Genomic DNA, 20,413 nt, shown 5'->3' on the forward strand with positions numbered 1-20,413 from the left:
CAAACTTCCTCAAATAGAAACACTTCATTCATCACCCCTTGAAAAGTTGATGGCGCATTAGTAAGTCCAAAAGGCATAACGAGGAACTCGTAATGGCCTTCATGTGTTCCAAAGGCAGTATTAGGGATGTCATCAGGATTCATCCTTATTTGATGATATCCCAACCTTAAATCCAATTTAGAGAATATTTCAGCCCCCCCTAATTCATCAAGCAATTCATCTATGTTTGGAATAGGGTACTTATCTTTAATGGTGTCTTTGTTAAGAGCACGGTAGTCCACACACATCCTCCAACTTCCGTCAGCTTTCCTTACTAGCAAAACAGGAGAAGAATATGGGATTTGGTTGCTTCTTATGCTTCCATTCTTGAGCAGTTTCCCAACCAGCTTTTCTATTTCCTCCTTTTGATAATAAGGATACCGGTAAGGCCTAACACAAGTCGGCTTGACCCCATCCTGCAACTTTATCTTATGGTCGAATTTTCTAGGGGGAGGCAACCCCTTTGGTTCCTCAAATACCTTCTGAAAGTTGTCCACAACTTGTTGTATCTCTGCTGGACTTTTAGCACTGCATGCCCTACCCATCCATAACCTGTAGCCATATTCCTTTTGCAGACCCCTGCTTGAGATCTTCAATGTGGTCTTCTTCAGAAACACTGTGAACTGGTCTTTGAATCCCCTGCAAAGTTACAAACTGCTGTCCAAACTGAAACTTCATGTTTAGCTTAGTAAAATTCCACAAAACTGAACCTAACCCCCTTAGCCAATCAATCCCCAACATAACATCACAACCTCCAAGAGTTAACACATATAAATTGGCCTCAAAAGTCAGATTTTGTAATAATAATGAAATTGTCTTACAGTAACCAAGGCAAGGGAGAGTGGCCCCAGTGGCCCCATTGGGTTAAAAGGGGCTTTATTTTGGCTAGTGTTTTAATTAGGTTTAGTTTAAATACTCCTTGTAGCCTCATTTGAATGTTAGACAAAATTGAATTTTATTTGTGAGTTGAGTTTTTTCCTCTTGTTCTTGATTGAACTCTTGAACTTATCAAAGGTAAATCACAACCTTTGTGGCGTTCCTCCTTTGTAATCTAGGTTCTTGAGACGAGTTCTTTAACGGGTTTAGATTTTGATATAATCTAGGTTCTTGAAACGAGTTCTTATCGGGTCTAGATTTTCCATCCATTGACTTGAATTTGGCTTTCTTGGGGAGTTTTCAAATTGATTATGGGTTCAAGGGATTCCATTCTCGCGGGTTCATATCAAAGAGCCTATTGGCTGATGAACAGTATACATTTCCTCTTCCACTTATGTCCCGACCTCACAACCTCAAAGCAAACACAAACCAAACTCACCATAAATTATCTCAAAATCACCGTAGGATGATCACAAACTCACCATAAATCATCCTAATTCTACGAAATCACAAAATGTATAAATTCACAAAATCATAGCAATCACAGCAAACACATACCAAACTCACCATAAATCATCTCAAAATCACAGTAGGATGATCACAAACTCACAGTAAATCATCTTAATTCTACAAATTTACAAAATGTACAAATTCACAAAATCACAAAATGGGAGAGGTAAAGGCTTGATTGGGCATGGAGGAGTAGGGGAGATGCCGTGGAAGGCTGGTGGTGGCGTCGTGGGCTGTAGGCGGCGAATCTAGGCCGTTGTGGTGGTGCGGTGGCGTGGGGTTGGCTAACGACGGCGCTATGGGGAGAAACTCGTGCGTGTAGAGGCATTACGTCGGTGGGGCTAGGAAGGAGCTCCGGGTGGTGGATTCCATAGAAGTGGTCCACAGCGTGAGGGGAACTCGATGGAGGTGCTTGGTGGAGCTGGAGCTGTGCCGCGGTGGCGCAAGGGTGGAGAACCAGTGCGTTGAGACCCATTTCGGGTTGCTCGCATGCAGCTAAGGGAGAAGTTGCCAAGGGGCTTCGACGGTGGGGTTTGGTCGCCGGCTTGAGGGGAAGTCGGTGAGGTGGTTGGTGACGCTGCAGGTTGGCACACGGTGGCGCTGGGTTGCTTGAGGGAGGAGATCGGGTGAGAGAGAGGGAAGACGTACAACGGAAAGAGAGAGGGAGAAAGGGAAAATGAGGGAAAAAGGAAAGTTTTGAGGTTTTAAATCTCAACATTTCATTTTAAGTCCCAAATTTGATCCAATAGTAGAAATTTAAACTATTTTAAAATAGATAATTAAAATATAAATACCATATCATACATAAACTATCAGATTTTTTTTTTTATAAAATACTAATATTTCATCATTAAATAAATGATAAAATTTTGTTAAATACTTTTAAGAAAGTAAAACCATATAGATAATTAGCGTTTTAACATAATTTAAATATGATAATATTCTTAAGTAACTAAATTAGGCAAACGTCTCTTAGATGTTACTCTATTACTAGTATATTTATATATATATATATATATATATTTATATACTAGTAGTGCGGCGTCGTCCAAGGACGTTCGCCTAGTGAAATTGAAATATATATGTTAATTATATATATATATATATAATGTACATAGATGGAAAAATAATTAATATACAGATCATCAATCATATCATATTATTATATTCATCCAATCTGGTAATATACATACTAATATATCAACTAAACATTTGAAAATAAAGTAATATATGCATCAATCATAATAATATACATCATAAAGAAATTTTATACAAGTTTACAAAACGTAATTTGATAGAAGTTTCGAAAATGAAGTTAACTTTACAAAATCATATCGTATTACAGGTTGATCAACATGTTTCATTTTTTTTTGCAGAATCAATTGAGAGGATATTAAATTTCTTGTGGCGCTATTGTTTCAGTTGGTCTATATCTGCACCAAATTGGATTATCCACTCTTTTTGCGAGGTTTCTTTGGCCTTGTTTTCCAATAATGGCAGATGGTTCTGAATAATATGAATCCAAAAATTATGCTTTGATTTATGATTCTATGACATTTGAATTGAAAGAGTTTTAAAAATATAATATTATATTACCTCGCCCGTATGATTCATAAAATCAATTGATGAATAATCCAGTGTTTCTTCTGCAATTGCACCAAATATCACTACAGCTAATTGTCCTGTACCATCATTGACTTCAATATATGCTTGACAACTATTAGCAACAAAAACATAGTTATGTGTTAGGATGCATAAAAATGATATGTTAAGTTTTTTAACTGACTAATGTAAATTAAAGGTTTAGGTAAAAAGTAGATATCGTGGTTGCGCAATGCTTGTATCTTTACAATGATAACATATGTTTCATTGTATTCATAACCTGTTCTTTTGTTACATTTAATACAAGACATATAAAAGAAGATTTGCTAGAGATCGATCACATTTATCTTCCCTTTTATCCAAAATTTTGGTCTCTACATGTTATTTATAACAAATATTAAAATTATATTATTGTAATATTTCATAGTTAACAAATTATTATTAAGAATATAATTTTACCTTCATGGGTTGTGAAGTTTTCAGTAGTTCTGTAATATAGAAATGTTTGTTAATGAATGGACACTATGAATAGAGGTAGATGTGTTGGATCCAGCATTTGATAATCATGTCTTTAAGTAAAGAATCATTGAGTGTTGCACTGAAAATTTAAAAAAAAAATATTAAAAACAAAGATAAAAATTTAAAAAAATGTAATAGTTATATTTTGAAGTAATGAATTAATAAATACTTATGTTAAAATTAAAGGAAAAAAAAAAGCAATTCACATATTATCACTGTTGTAATGACGTTACGCCAGGAATCATATGATGTATTGTAAACACACTTATTATCGGGATGACAAAGAAAGTCCTATGTTAACAAGATGTGTTAAATATGGTGTAAGCATGTTATATAAAATAAAAATATAAAATTGTTATTTCTTAATAATACTATTGTAATAAGTGATTTTTAAACGTGTAGCAAGAATGATTGGTTTAACTTCAATAATTTTTTAAATTTGTTCACATTCAGCAACAACAAATCGACCCCACATATATAGTTAAAGATATATGATTCAAACTACAAAATTAGAACAAGAGCAAACAATAGTTGAATGTCAATAGATGGAATCAGAAATAAATTAGTATTGAAAATGCAATAAGATAAATAGATAATTTTAAAATATGTTTACCTTTGATCAAGCACATATATTTCTTGCAATGATGTTCGATCATTTGCTGTGTTTATTTCTCTAGCTGGCTTAATGTATAATGCAATTGGCAATAAATCTAATAAATCATGTTTAAACTTTTTAGTTTGTTAATAAACATAGTTATCAAAAAATTTGAAAATTTTGGATAGATATTTTCCTATTTCTGCAATTGAATATTTATAACTATCGAGCTCACTTAATGGAATGATATTATAATCTGGTGGTTGCAATGCTTCTTCATCATCTGAAATTTCTTCAATAATTGTCCTTGAGTTTTAGATCCACTAATATTGATGGGATTCAATTCTATGTTTAGGATCTAATAACTTTACATAAGCATTACTGATGTAGTATGATTGGAATATATGCAAAATGTCATCGTGCGAATCAATATCTCTATCAAACATGGTAGCTTCCAGTCGATTGTATGCCCGGCAAAATATTAAAATAATATATTTTTAGTAGAGACTAATATATGGTTATTATTATTAAGATAATTTTTTAGATTATGAAGCATAAAGTTACAATTTGTTATAAATATAAAAAACAAGAAGTTCCATACCCTATAATCAATCAAGGTTAAGTTTTAATATTTTATTGTGAATGTTATGTTGTACGTTTTGGAGATTTATCTGCTACAATCATTTTGATTTTTCAATTTCTTGTGCTCGGTGTGATGATAATAGGAATGTAGACTATTCAATCAACTTACTTCTATAATGTTAAGATGAAAATGTCAAGCTTAATAATTCTCTATACACGATATTTTTAGTGTAATTTTTTTGAGATGTATTAGTTGATGTTGGCTTGATTAAAATTTTTACTGAGGCAGCAATCTTAGCTCTTGATAATGCTACATACAATTGTCCATGAGAAAACACAAGTTGTGGCAAATATATCCTTACAAAATTCAATGTTTAGCCTTGTGTTTTGTTGATTGTCATTACAAAACTTAATCTAATAGGAAATTGAAATATCTTTAATGGGAACCCATTGTTTTCATCAGGATTTGATAAGAATGAAATTTTTGATATAAAAACTCTTTAATCACTATGTTAACCAATTGCAATTTTTGCATCAATAACGTTCCGTTCAGTAGAGACTAATATATAAATAACAAAGACAATTGTAGTAAAAAAAGTATAAAGATGAAAAACATATTTAAGAAACAAAACAATACAACAAATAGATACAAAATTAAAGAATTGAATAGATAAAGAATAAGAGTTACAAATAAGAATAATAACTAAAGTTGATGTTCACAATATTGAAATAATAAAAACATAACAAAACATAACCTTAAATCAACAAATAAAATATACAAAGCTAACAAATAAAATAAAAACATATAAAGAAATTTTGGTAAATGCTCAAAGTAATTGCAACTGAATCGAATATCATGGTAAGCACAATTGTGAAACACGACAATATAAGAAATAAGTACAAAATCATATATTGAATAGATAAATATTAAATATTTATGCTCAGTGAATATTGCAATTTCAAAATAAATTAATACCAGGAATAAGTCAACACATTATTCAAATATTATAACTATAGGATAGTACCATTTTAAATTAATAGATAAAGCTTATAAAGCTAACAAGAATATAATAAAAATATATATTAAAATCAAAATGAAAACCATACCATGAAACAAATGATAGTTGGAAAAGCTGAAGAAGAAATCTAACAAGTTAATAAATCAATTAACTTGACAAAAGCTAATAATAAAAAGTTAAAATTCATATTTTTGCTTAAATTTTTTATAACAAATTATGACAACCAAACTAACAACATCACTCTGAATGTTAATTAAATAACAGATGAATTTAATTGAAAAAAAAAACACAAATAAAGCTTCATTTCTGTTTTTATAATTTTGTTTTCCTTTTGTTCGGATATCTCTTAAAAAGAATAAATGTTTAGTCTTGACAATAAATGTAAGCAATAAAAAAAAAAAAAAGGAATTTTGAAACAAAAGTATCCAACTACGTAAAATTTGTTTACTTTTGAAATTCTATAATTTGAAATATTGATTGTATTCTCTTAGAAAAAAAAAAAAAAACAATACATATTGTTACAAAAAAAAAAAACAATATATATCCAGGATGTTTATTTTGTTTCTAAAAAAAAAAGAAATATATAAAAAAATAAAAAAAAAGAACGTCTAAAATATTAAAATAATTTAAATGTTCATCATTTAATATTTTATTAAAATATTTTTAGTTATTTCATTTTCTTTAGAAACAAGAGAAACTTACTGGATATATTTTGTTTTTTTGTTACAATATGTCTTTTTTTCTTTTATAGATAATACAATAAATTTTCGAATTATAAAAATTTTAATTTTTTTATGAAAAAGAATTTACCTGAGAAATCAAATAAAATCAGAAATAACCAGTAGTTGGTAAACAAAATTCATCATTTGATAAGTTACATTCAGATTTGCAAGAACAATTTATGTGTGAAATTTTTCATCTGAAGTTCTTAAATTTTGTGTAAGAATTACTTAATGACAAAAACAACTTTTCTAAAAATTTATACTAAATGAGTTTTCTTTCAATTGTTCATTATTATTTAATTTTTTTATTCTTTTGTTGACATAGTAAATTTCTATACAAAAGTTTAGAATTGATTGATTCTTATATTTTGACAAGAAATATAACAAGGATAAATTTTAACAAAAAAGTATTTAACTGCTTAATTTATTCTTCTGATGTCTTGACAAGATTTTTTCTCACTAAAAAGAAAAAGTTTTATAATTTAAAATATTTATTGCATTCTTAAGAAAAAACAATACATACATATCATTACGAAAAATTAAAATATATTTAAAATGTTTCTCTTGTTTTAACAAATAAAAAGGTGTAAATAAAATTGTACTTATAGTTTCAAAAATTTATTACATTTTCTAACAAAAAAATACTTATTGTAACAACAATTCTGAGAACATTTCTCCCTTATACAAAAAAGAAATAATTTAAAAACTTTTGAATAAAATAAATAGAAAATAGATTAAAATGAATTCTTCTTCTAATAAGGATGCTTAACAAATAGAAAAAAAAAAAAAAAACAATTTTCATCACGAAATTTTCCTTATTTTATGTAAAAAAAAATCTTTTAATTTATATGCTTTATTTTTGCAAAAGGGAAGAATGTTCTTAATGTTTTTAGATATACTATTACAATAAATATTTTATTTTTATAGGAATAATGCAATAATATTCTAAAACTTTAAAACTCTTAACTTTTTATGAAAAAGAATTTGACTAAACTATTAAATAAAATTGAAAATCAGAACTACTTACATCAATAAAATTAAGCAATTTCGTTTTTCAAATAGTTTTTCAAGAATTTGGTGATTCTTAGATATATATATATATATATATATATTTATTTATTTATATATATAATCAGACATATGATGACATCTAAGATTATTCAATCGGTCGCTGATGCGGCTAGTTATGTCAGATGGTGTGTCAATAAAATGCTTTAAAATTGTATAAATCAAATTAATATTAACTCCATCAGATTGGGCAGATCTAATAGATTCATCAAAAATTAGTAACCCTTCATTATTACACTTGACAGCGTTCTGAATGGTTTTTTTGGCATCTCTGGTTAGGTGTTTATCCCACCAGTTTCTTAAAACACCGAAAAAAAAAGCAATTTTGGCTTTTTACTAAATACAAATTGACTGATTGACAGAGTGATTTTGCTTGTTTTGACAATTTCTTTGTTGTCGCAAAAAGTGGTAAATAATATTGTAAAACCTTGGAATTTAAATCAAGACATTTTTTAACTTGCTAAATTCACCGTTGAATAGAAGTGTTCCTCAAATATAAGCATCCTTTGGAAAATATCTTTGAGACTCAACATTATTTTTGAGGTTGTAGATGGTTTGATGTTCAAAGGAAAATATTTGTTCAAGAAAATACCAACAGATTCTATAAGTTGTTGGGGGGAGTTGAGCGTTCAAAAGATAAGTTCCAAAAATATAAACCACATATCAAGAATATTTTTTGACAATAATTTTCAGGTTTAGTTTTTCTTGGCACAAAAATTTTTTGGACGCTCAAGTCCCCAATAACTTATAGAATTTGTTGGTATTTTCTTGAACAAATATTTTCCCTTGAGCATCAAACCTACAACCTCAAGAATAATGTTAAGTCTAGAAAATAGTGTCTGCATCAACAATTGATGCAAAAAAAGTGTCAACGTCAACAATAGTGTTAGAAATAGAATTAATGTTGTTTCTTCCACATTTATCTTAATTGGTTCGTACGTATTTGGTTTTTATTAATATCACTATGTAATATTAATATTCTCATCAACAAAATAGCAATTTGTGCATTATACAACTAATAATGCTATATACTACAAACAATAAAAAAACAAGGATTGCCGGCGTTCAATAAGCGCCGACACCTGTCTACAAAAAATACTGCTAAATGATTAGCGGCGGTTTTTTGCCGGCGTAACCATCTACCGATACTGGATGGTCGCTATTTTTACATACCGGCGTTTTGTCAAACACCGGTACTTGAAAATCTCAGTAGCAACGCTTGTATATATAGTTTATAGTAGAAGAAAAACAAATTATAGTACAATTTAAACTTTGAACATGATTTAAATTTTAAATAAACTGTATATCAATGCTAAACTAAAATAATTCAATCCAATATTCACAGCTCTGAGAATTTAAAAACATAAGAAGCTGCACAACATCAAAAAGATTTAACTTTGTTTAAAGTAAAATGAAAAAAAAAAATAACATGATTCAAACTTTTCATCACTTAAACTTATAAATAAATTGATAATCACATATATATTATAAAAAAAAAAAAAAATCTAAAACATTGATGATAACTACATATTGAAGAACTTGAAAGAGTCAAACCTCAAAGTAAAAATCCAAGATGAATAGAAATGTCAGAAATCTCCTGCAAAAAACAAACGAGAAAAAAATTTCAAATGATCAATATATCGCGACAATCACAATATGGAAACCCAAAAAATGTTGCACACCATTCAACTTCAGACTCATACAGATCTAAAACGAAACAGCCAATCCTCAAAACAGACCAAAGCTATTAATAATTATATAAGGAAGAGTATTCATAGATAAAAAACCAGGTATTCTTACGTAATCGAATTACATAAAATTATAAGCAAAACTGATCAAAGCGTTATATAAAATTCACAAAGTGCACAAATACAAATCTTAAAAAAAATAGCCAAAAGTTGCTGCAAAAACGAAACTAATTAAGAATAATTCAGAATATCATTAGATGAACAACCAAAAATGATTATAAAATCAGGAGGAAAAACAAGTAAAAATCGAAAATATAAACACAAGACATAAATATAAAATGATACAAGCACGATATATTTATATACACATTGAGAAAGTTCAGAAATACCAACATGTAACAAAAAGGCCCAAACCAAAGAAATCTTGCATCATCACAGAATGAGGCAAAATTATAAAGCCATAAATTGAAAAATATATAGTATAATTCAGACTCTAAATTTGCTTTAAATATGTGTATATATTGTACCATTAAAATATCTGAGTATACAAAATAATTGTTGATCTCAAACATGAAGAAAATCAATGAGGAGGCTTTTCAACAGAAGATGGAGAAAAGCTGTAATAATAACTTTCTTTTGTTTAAACTTCAATAGAGCAAAACTTGAGTTAAAAACCTCCGTCTTATAAAACACCCCGTCATCTAAATTGTCTTTTTTGAGAACAAACAGAATACTCATTGTTTTTTTTTTTTTTTTTTCATTCTTAATATATGAGACATGAACATCAAATCAAACAATACTAAGCTGTTGTAAAAACAGAAAAAAAAAACGATCATCTAACATTGTGTAAAATAAAAAACTTAAGAATTTACATATAATACAACTCAAACAATAAATTTATAGAATCAAAGTATAAAATTATAAGAAAAACATTAAAGATTCATACAGAATTCGCATAGTCCACAAATACAAACCTCAAACCAAACAGCCCAAACTTAAAAAAAAAATAGAAAAAAAAAACAATTTTTTACATGAATAACCAAAAGCCACTACAAAATCATAAATAAAAACAACAAAAAAAAAATGCAAATATCTATACAAAACACAAATATAAAATGATATACTTAACTAAATATTTATACACACTAAGAGAGTTCAGAAATATCAACCTGAAATGACAAAGCCGAAACGCAAAAATTCTTGTGCCATAAGAGTATGAAGCAATAATATAAAATAAGAAATTCAACAAATTTATATATAGCACAGTTCAAACTATAAACTTGAAACTGTTAAATATACTTTTTTCAATAAATTTGGGTTTTGATCCAATTCTTTTTTCAAACCAAAAGAGTGATATCACAGCCCAAATTCGCTGGAAAGACCAAATTAAAGTCCAAATTGAGAAAGTTAAGAGATACCAACCTGAAACCGAAAAGTCCAAATCACTTAGTCATCATAACATCAAAATAAGATAATAAGACAACAATTTACAAATCTTATCTTCTATACTAAAACAAAAATAAACAAAATATATTATAAAAAAACTAATATTTTATGTTTATTCAATATATATTATACAAACGGAAAAAAGAAAAAAAAAACACAACAGGTAACCAATATAATAATAATGTATAACTTGAATCTTTTACACTAAAACAAAAATACATAAAGAATATTATAAAAGAAGCTAATATTTTATATTCACATACATCATATTATATTATAATGTTTACATTATTCTGCATGTTCTGAATAAATATGATATTAATTTAAGCATTAAAACATCTATAACATACAAATAAATGTTATTCTCAAAAGAAAGAAAATGAATGAGGATTTTCATCAGGCAATGAACGAAAGCTACAATAATAACTTGTTTTTATCTAAACACTATCATAGTAAATAGTCTGTTAAGAACCCTTATCATCTAAATTCTCTTTTTTAGAAGAAGCAAAATAATAAATATTATTTTTTATTTTATTCTTACAATAGATCATACAACAATCACAAAATGGAAAAAAAATTACAACAAATAGAAAATCATCAAAAACCTACAAGATGAAACAGGAAATTTACTTTTTAAAATTATATAAGTTAATAAATCAATAAACTGAAATATTGATATATAAATAACCAGATATTACTAAAATGAAATATAAAATTTTAACAAACAATACTAAAGATTTATACAGAAATGACAAAATCCACAAACACAAACCTCAAACTAAATAGCCCAAACCTAAAAAATATTGTGTTGTAACAGAACGAATCAAAATTAAAAAATCAGCAACTTAAGAAATTTATATGTAGTACAGTTGAAACAGTCCAAATTTGCTTCGAATTTGTCATCAATCTAAAGCAAAGCAATGAAATGCAAACCAAAAAAAATTAAATTGATATATCTTTTCTAGCAAATTTAAACTTTGATATCACTCTTTTAATTTGACGAAACAAATCGAAACAATGAGATCACAACCCAAATTCCATCAAAGAACCAAACCAATCAAGTGCATAAATTCAAAGAGAAAAAAAAAAAAAAAACCAACGTGATAACATTAAAAGAAAAAAAGGAAAAAAGTGTGAACAAATGAAGAAAAAAATAAATGAAGCAGAATTCAAAAATGAAGAAGTTAAAAAATGCATGAAGAAAAAACTAAACATAATAAACTCACAACATGCAAACCCACAACATATAAGCAAATAACATACAAGATAAAAAAAATCGAAAAAACTACACATCAAAGAATGAAAAAATATATATTCTTTCACAAATCTGCAAACAAGCTAAACAAAAACCAGAAATGACAAAGCTTTATACAATTAAAATGAAATATAAAATTATAAGTAAAAATTACCAAAGATTTATACATTTAAAAATTATCAACGAAATAAGGGAAAAAGCCTTGTATTTTGTCACAAATCTATAAATCATATAACCAAAATAAGCTAAAAAAGGATAATAAAAATCGAGAAGTTCAAAACAGAAAGAAAAAATTCAAACAGAGAAAGCCACAAAAAAAAAATACTAATTAACGGAAACAAAAGACAGAGAACTCGCATCATTCAAACCCACAAAATAAAAGTAAATAACATACAAAAAGAAAAAAATTATATTTTCTCAAAAATCTGGGTTGATAAAAAAAAGGAAAAAAAAATCAATTTTTTCAAAGGAACAATATATCTGTAAATCCAAAGAGAGAATGCGAGCAAGCTCATGTAAAAAAAGAAAAAAAAAGCTATGACTCAGTTGATAAAAAAAATAAAATGACAACGAAAAAAAAAACAGAAAAACTCATATCAGCAAACCACAAAACAAAAACAACCCATACAAAATGTTAAAACTAGATTTAACACCATAAAAAAAAGGACCCAATGCAAAAAAGCTAAAACTCATAAAAAAAATATATTTTTTCACAAAAAAGAAAAAAAAATCCCACAACATGCAAACTCAAAACATACAAAGGAACAACATATCTACAAATCTAAAGAGAGAATGCAGAGAAGCCCATTTAAAAAAGATATTTTTTAACAAAAAAATACAAAAAATCGAGAACATACTAATAAAGAATATAAAAACGAACATTTAACGGCATTAAAAAAATCCTAATGCCAAAAAGCTAAAATCCACGAAAAAAATATATGTTTTCACAAAAAATACAAAAAACTCACAACATGCAAACCTTAAACATACAAAAGAACGACGTCTGTGCAAATCCGAAGAGAGAAAGCCAACAACCCCACGAGAAAAGTTTATTTTTCCACAAAAAAAAAACAAAAACAAAAAACCTACAACATGCACTCCCAGAACATACAAACAAATAACACATCCCAAACTCGAAGAGAGAAAGCCAACAAACCCAAGTAAAATCTCCAAACTAACGTCACAAAAAAAAAAAAAAAAACCGCTGCACAAAACAAACCTGAACAAAAAAAAACTCATACAAAATGTTAAAACCAGATTTAACGTCATGGAAAAAAAAAAGATTCAACACCAGAAAGCTAAAATCCATAAAAAAATTATATTTTTTCACAAAAAAAAAAAAAAAACTCACAACATACAAACTCAAAACATATAAAGGAACAACATATCTAGAAATCCAAAGAGAGAATGCGAAGAAACCCATTTAAAAAATCTATTTTTTCACAAAAAATATAAAAAAAACCGAGAACAGACAAATCCAGAACATGAAAATGAACATTTAATGGCATAATAATAATAATAATAATAATAATAATAATAATAATAATAAATAAATAAATAAATAAATAAAAACCTAACGCCAAAAAACTAAAACCCACGAAAAAAATATATTTTTTCACAAAAGTACAAAAAACCTACAATATACAAACCCAAAACATACAAGGAACGAAGTCTGTGTAAATCCGAAGAGAAAAAGCCAACCCCATGATAAAAGCTTTTTTTTACAAGAAATACAAAAAACTCAACATGCACACCTAGAATATACAAACAAATAACTCATCTCTGAATCTGAAGAGAGAAAGCCAACAAACCAATATAAAATCCCTAAACTAACGACACTAAAAAAATAAACAAACGCTGCACAAAACAAATCTGAAGAGATACCTAGAGAATACAAAACACTAAGAGAAGAGAGAAGTCGAAAAGAGAAAGCACTTTGCTTTCGGAGAGAGAAAGCACTTTGCTTTCGGAGAGAGAAACTGCAGAGAAGACAACGAGGAGAAAATAAAAGGCAGAGAGAGAAGATGAAAAGGAAATAAAAAGACTTGGGAGAGAAAAAAAAACCTAAAGCCTCTGACACAGCTGTACTCAAAGACCAAAACACCTTCACTTAAACGGATACAAAATACCAAAACAAAAGGACAAAAAAGACAAAACACACAAGAAATGGACCACATACATGGAGGACGACAAAAATACTGTTAACGCTATCCCCACATATTATATATAATATGGATATTGAGTCCTCCTAAATTGCATTGATTTATCTTAAAGATTTCATTTCAATTGGAATTTGGTTATTCACCATGTACGAGCATCCCCGCTGAGCATCCATGGCTGAATGGTTAAAGCGCCCAACTCATAATTGGCGAATTCGTAGGTTCAATTTCTATTGGATGCATGCCAATGGGACCTTCCAATATCTGACCTGTATTCACTAAACTAAAAAAGAGAGTAAATTTACAATTGGGTAATTACTGCCTAAGACAAATTTCAGTACTTTGTACAAAAATGCTTTAATTTTTACCGTATTTATAGATATAATTCAATTAACTCTGTAAATCAGTTGCTTGGAAGTTTACATTCGTTTGTATTCACAGATAAGATGAGATGAGATAAAAGTTAAAAGTTGAATAAAATATTGTTAAAATATATTTTTTAATATTATTTTTATTTTAGAATTTGAAAACATTAAATTGTTTATTTTATTTTATGCGAAAATTTAAACTTTTAACTTTTAAAAGGCAGAGAGAAAAAAACCTAAAGGCAGAGAAAGAAGACGAAAAGGAAATAAAAAGACTAGGGAGAGAAAAAAACCTAAAGCCTCTGACACAGCTGCACTCAAAGGCCAAAACACCTCACTTAAACAGACACAAAACACAAAAACAAAAAGACAAAAAAGATAAAACACACAAAAAAGGGAACACATACATGGAGGACGACAAAAATACTGTTAATGTTATCCCCACTTATTATATATAGTATGGATATAGATATGTGACCTGTATTCACCACACTAAAAAAGGGAGTAAATTTACAATTGGATAATTACTGCCTAAGACAAATTTCAATACTTTGTACAAAAATGCTTTAATTTTTACCGTATTTATAGATATAATTCAATTAACTTTGTGAATCAGCTACATGGAAGTTTACCCTCATTTATTTTCACAGATGAGATAAGATGAGATAAGAGTTAAAATTTGAATAAAATATTGTTTAGAATATATTTTTTAATATTATTTTTATTTTAGAATGTGAAAAAACTTAATTATTTATTTTATTTTAGGTTAAAATTTAAAAAAATTATAATACTTAAATGAGATGAAATGAGATAAATTGAGAAAAAAATGTGAAAACAATCGAGGAATATGACCGGTCCTATCTGACTGGAGACGATCAAATTGAATTTGAAGGAAAATAATTTTTCCATATCTGGATGTGTGCAATTTAATTTGTCGAAAAATGCTAGGAGCCCGTTTTGGGCTCCCGTTTATATTTCCCGTTTGAGGTACTTGGCCTTTACACTACTTTTTTTTTTAATTTTTTCTTTTGACCTGTGTCTCTCTTTTTTTTTTTTTTCCTTCTTTCTTTTTCTTCTCTCACCGGCCCCTCCCTTCTTTTTTTTTTTTTTTTTTCTTTTCTTTCTTTCCTCCCCTCACCTGTGGATTGAGACTATCATTACAATACAAGTAGAACATAAGCTTCCGTCTAGCCCAGTTCATTGCCTCAAGCTGCTTCTCCGATAGGCTTACAAACTCAGCTCTCTCAACTGGGTCGGAGCTAGAAACACCAGCCTTTGAACATGAAGAAACTTACTCTATTGGAATCAATATGCACCCACTCAATTTCATATTTGCAAATGAAACCACAAAGGGAGCATATTTATAGTTAACTAGGTATTTTCCTCCATGAGTCGCCCACTCCAATCCATCCCAAATCGTTGCGTAAATTGACATTGGTTTTGATGGATAAACGAAAGGGAGGGGCAGCACATACGGGTGAGAGGAGGAAAGAAAGAAAAGAAGAGGGGAGGGGCAGGTGAGAGAAGAAAAGAATGAAGACAAAAACTAAAAAAAAAAAAACAAAAAGGGAGGAGAGGGGCCACGAGTGTAAAGTGGCCTTTACACCTCAAATAGGAACCATAAACGGAAGCCCAAAATTGGCTCCCTACCATTTTTCTAATTTTTCTGACATTTATTATAATGCTAAAATCTCAATCAAAAGTTCCTAGTTCCGTCGACTAGTTTTAGCAAATTCAGCTCCGAAATGATTTGAGAAATGATTTCCTTATTAATCCTCTACAAATTTTCTACAACTTTTTAATAAAATAATATTTTTTTAAATATTTATTTTAATTTTGATTTTGATTGATGTATAAAAAATATTAGTTTATTAAAAAGTTGTAAAAAAAATGTGAAGGAGTGGTAGGGCTACTTTACTTCCTGAGAATATCTTTGATTTGACATGTTGGGGGTGCCACTCTGGCCACGACAGTCATGTCTTCTCTGAGATTTCAGGTGAGGAATCAGTCTAAGAATTTTATCTGAAAAATGATAAACACACATTATTGTTGACAACATTTTACACAATAATATTTTAAAGGGAATGTTATTTTTATAAACTTATCTACCCATGATCGGAGCCAAAACAAATGTACTCTTCCTTTCCACATAGACGCTCTTTTTTGTTTGGGTAATGTTACTAATCAGTCCCATTTACTGAATTTTTTATCTTTTTTTTTTTTATACCTTTTCCACTTCACGAATTATTTTAGAATAAAAATCAGTTAGATGGCTAAAAGTTTTGAAACGTGAAAAACACAAAAATCTATTTAAATGAAAGTAAAAGAAAGCTTATTATCATTTCCTATTTTCTAAGCTATACTGTTACGCAACACATTATGCATGTAATTGCATGTTTATCTAACGAAAAATGATAGTTGCAGTCGTGAGTAGAGGTGGGCAGCGGGAGCCCGTAGTCCACTACCGTCTGCTCCGCCCCCACATGGGTGGGTGGGCTACCCCACTTCGCCCATGCTGTGGGGGGGGGCCCTAACCCTTAGGGAGAAGGATTAGCGGGAGCAGGGGGCGGGATGACCCCAGCAGGGCCCCTCCCCACCCCCCGCTCTACTCTGCTCCACATATATAAAAAAATATTTTTTTTATATTTATATATATAAATAAATATATTGTACATAGATATATACAATTTATTAAAGACTTAAAATTGTAATCAAGTTATTGGATTGTCTTAACCTCATAGGCCAACTTTAATATTATAATTTAGGTTGGCCTCCTATATAAAGATTGGCCTAGGAGACAATCCAAAATATAACTCTAATGAGTGTAAGTTCTTTTTGTATTTATAAATTTTAATTATATTATATTTTGGGTTCAAAAACATATTTTTGGACTCAAAACTAATTTTTTAGACCCAATGAGTTGGCTTAGGCGGGGCGAGGTGTGGGGAAGGGTCCCCCGCCCTGCATTATGCGGGTAGCACCCCTAATCGTGAGTGTGCAAACGTCGCGTAATCATTTTGAAAAAAATGAATAAATATGAGATCTACATAAAAAAATAATAATTTTTTAATAATGGATCTCACTCTTTTTCAAAGCGGTTGCACAGTATTTACGCACTCTACAACTGTATGTAACATTACTCTTATCTAACACTAAATAATTTTTTAATAGAATAGCATTTTAATAAAGCTATGCAATTAAAAGCGTCGCTTTGAATAATTCTATTTGCTATCACAATTTCAAATGGTCCTAATTAGCATTATCATCAGAGACGAGACAGAAAAGAGAAAGTGATGGAATACTAGCAAAAAGAGAAAAGAAAATCAATCTTTACTTCCGACGTTTCTACAACAAGTGACGATGACGAATTGACAATAAAAATAGACAAGGTGCTGGGTTGGTTCCTACACAGCAGAGAGGAGACAGAAACAATAGGGTTCTTTTTGAAATGATAATGATTTCACTTCTCGTGTCTATGGCCAGCGGCGAATCGACGATAAAAACCAACAAGGGGTTGGGTTGGTTCTTCACAATTGAAAGAGACAAAAATGCTGGGGTTTTTTTTTTTGGGGGGGGGGGGGGGGGGGGGCGGGGGGTAAGGGGTGAACCGGGCAGGGTTCATTTTTGAAACAATAATGCTTTCACTACTCGGTAATAAAATTAGGAGATCTAAAAAAAGACCATTTAATCAGGTTGTGGTGCTCTTGTCCTTTTTACACCCACCCACCAATAAGTTGATGACACGTAAACAATTCATATGTTAGAGTTCTTCTACTTGGAAGTCAGTGTGCAAAGCACGCCTCTATTTTGTTAACATGACAAGACTTTATTTGTAAGAAATTTTAATTTTAAATTTTTCTATCAAATCAGAATTTTCTATGTTAATGACATATAGGGTGTGCTTTGTACTCTTGCTTCTAAATATATTTTTTCTCTAAAAAATGGGGTAAATCAACATATTTTTTCTAACTTATGTGGAGTAGGTTTGCACACAATTGAAAGTCAAATGGCTTTGTATGCTGCACGCAAGCAAGAGGAACCTAATGAATCTAAGGCATTGGGTTAGATAAACTGAGAAAAAGATAAGCAAAAGGAGAGAAATCGAAGAGAAAAAAATGGAGTACTAGTGAAAAGAATAAGAAAATCAATCTTTACCTCTGATGTGTATACGACCAGTGGCGAATTGATGATATAAACTAGCAAGGGGCTGGGTTGATTTTTGTGCAAATTGAAGGAGACAAGGCGATCCATTGTCCCCATTATTCTTTGTTATTAAAATGGAGGCTTTGAGCAGAATGACCTCAGCCCTGGTTGCTAATGGGCGTGTGACTGGTTACTCGATTGGATCCCCGGGTGGGGGACTTATTAATATTTCGCATTTATTGTTTGTGGATGACACTCTTATCTTCTGTGAGGTAGACCATAATCAGGTTTGAGTTTTGAAGGCCTTTCTACTTTGTTTTAAAGTAGTTTCTGGGTTGAAAGTGAACCTGGACAAATCAGAAATGGTGCCTATTGGAGGTGTTCAGCGTATAAGACAGTTGGCTAATACTTTGGGGGTTTAAGATTGCCTCACTCCCTATGACATATCTTGGTCTTCCGTTGGGGCCACCTCGAGAGCGACCTCTTTATGGGATACAGTGATTGAGAAAATAGAGTGTCAAATAGCAGGCTAGAAGAGAATGTACCTATCAAAAGGTGGTAGGATTACCCTGATAAAGAGTATGTTATCTAACCTACTGACATAATTTTTTTATCCTTGTTCCCTATTCCAGGAAGTGCGGCGCTTCGTATTGAGAAACTACAACGGGATTTCTTGTGGGGTGGAATAAGCGAGGAGTTTAAATTTCACTTAGTTAGGTGGGAGAAGGTATGTTGTCCTCTCTCTAATGGTGGTTTTGGGCATTAGAAGTTTAAGAATTTTTAATCGAGCATTACTTGGAAAATGGCTGTGGAGATGCCATACCATAAAGAACCAGAGGCTTTATGGAAGTTGGTGATTGAAAGTAAATATGGTGGCTCATGGGGGAGTTGGTGTACCAATGAAGTGAGAGGGACATATGGAATGGGGTTGTGGAAACATATAAGAAAAGAATGGGGAGTCTTCTCTCGCCACACAAGATTTTGTCTATGAGATGGGGCCAGGATCAAATTTTGGTTTGATATTTGGTGTGGTAATTGCGCTCTAAAGGTCCTATTTCCTACTTTCTTCAGGGTTGCAAGTGCTAAGGATGTCTCAATGGCGGAAGTCATGGTAATAGTGGGGGAACAAATCTAGTGGAACATCAATTTTAGCTGGGTGGCACATGATTGGGAAATGGATAGTTTCGCAGTTTTTTTTAGCCTCTTGTATTCACTTAAACCGAGTAACCAGCGTGCTAATTTATTGTGGTGGATATCTATAGATAAAGGGTTGTTCTCGGTTCGCTCGTTTTATAAGTCTTTGTCACAAGAGCTTCCAACTCAGTTCCTCTGGAAAAGGATTTGGAGACGTAAGGCGCCTCTCAAAGTAGCATTTTTTGTGTGGACCGCTTCTTTGGGAAAGATCCTCACAATGGATAATTTAAGGAGACGGAGGGTGATCATTGCAGATTGGTGTTGCATGTGTAGGAACGAGGGTGAATCAGTGGACCATCTTCTACTACATTGTGAGGTAGCTCGAGGGATATAGAATGAGGTATTTAGTGGACTAGACTTAGGTTGGGTTATGCCCGAGACAGTAGTGGCGATGTTGGCTAGTTGGACAGACCTGAGAGGTAATCAACAGATCAAGGTTGTATGGAAGATGCTTCCTATTTGCATCATGTGGTGTGTGTGACAGGAGCACAATAAACGGACGTACAAGGACAAAGAGAGATCGATGGAGGAACTTAAAGCTTTCTTCTTTAGAACTCTTTGTACTTGGGTCATTGCCGTTAATTTTAATGGCCAAGATTTCCTTATATCTATTGCGCCTACGTAGTTAGGG

This window comes from Juglans microcarpa x Juglans regia, chromosome 5D (genome assembly GCF_004785595.1).
Source record: "Juglans microcarpa x Juglans regia isolate MS1-56 chromosome 5D, Jm3101_v1.0, whole genome shotgun sequence".
Classification (NCBI taxonomy): domain Eukaryota; kingdom Viridiplantae; phylum Streptophyta; class Magnoliopsida; order Fagales; family Juglandaceae; genus Juglans; species Juglans microcarpa x Juglans regia.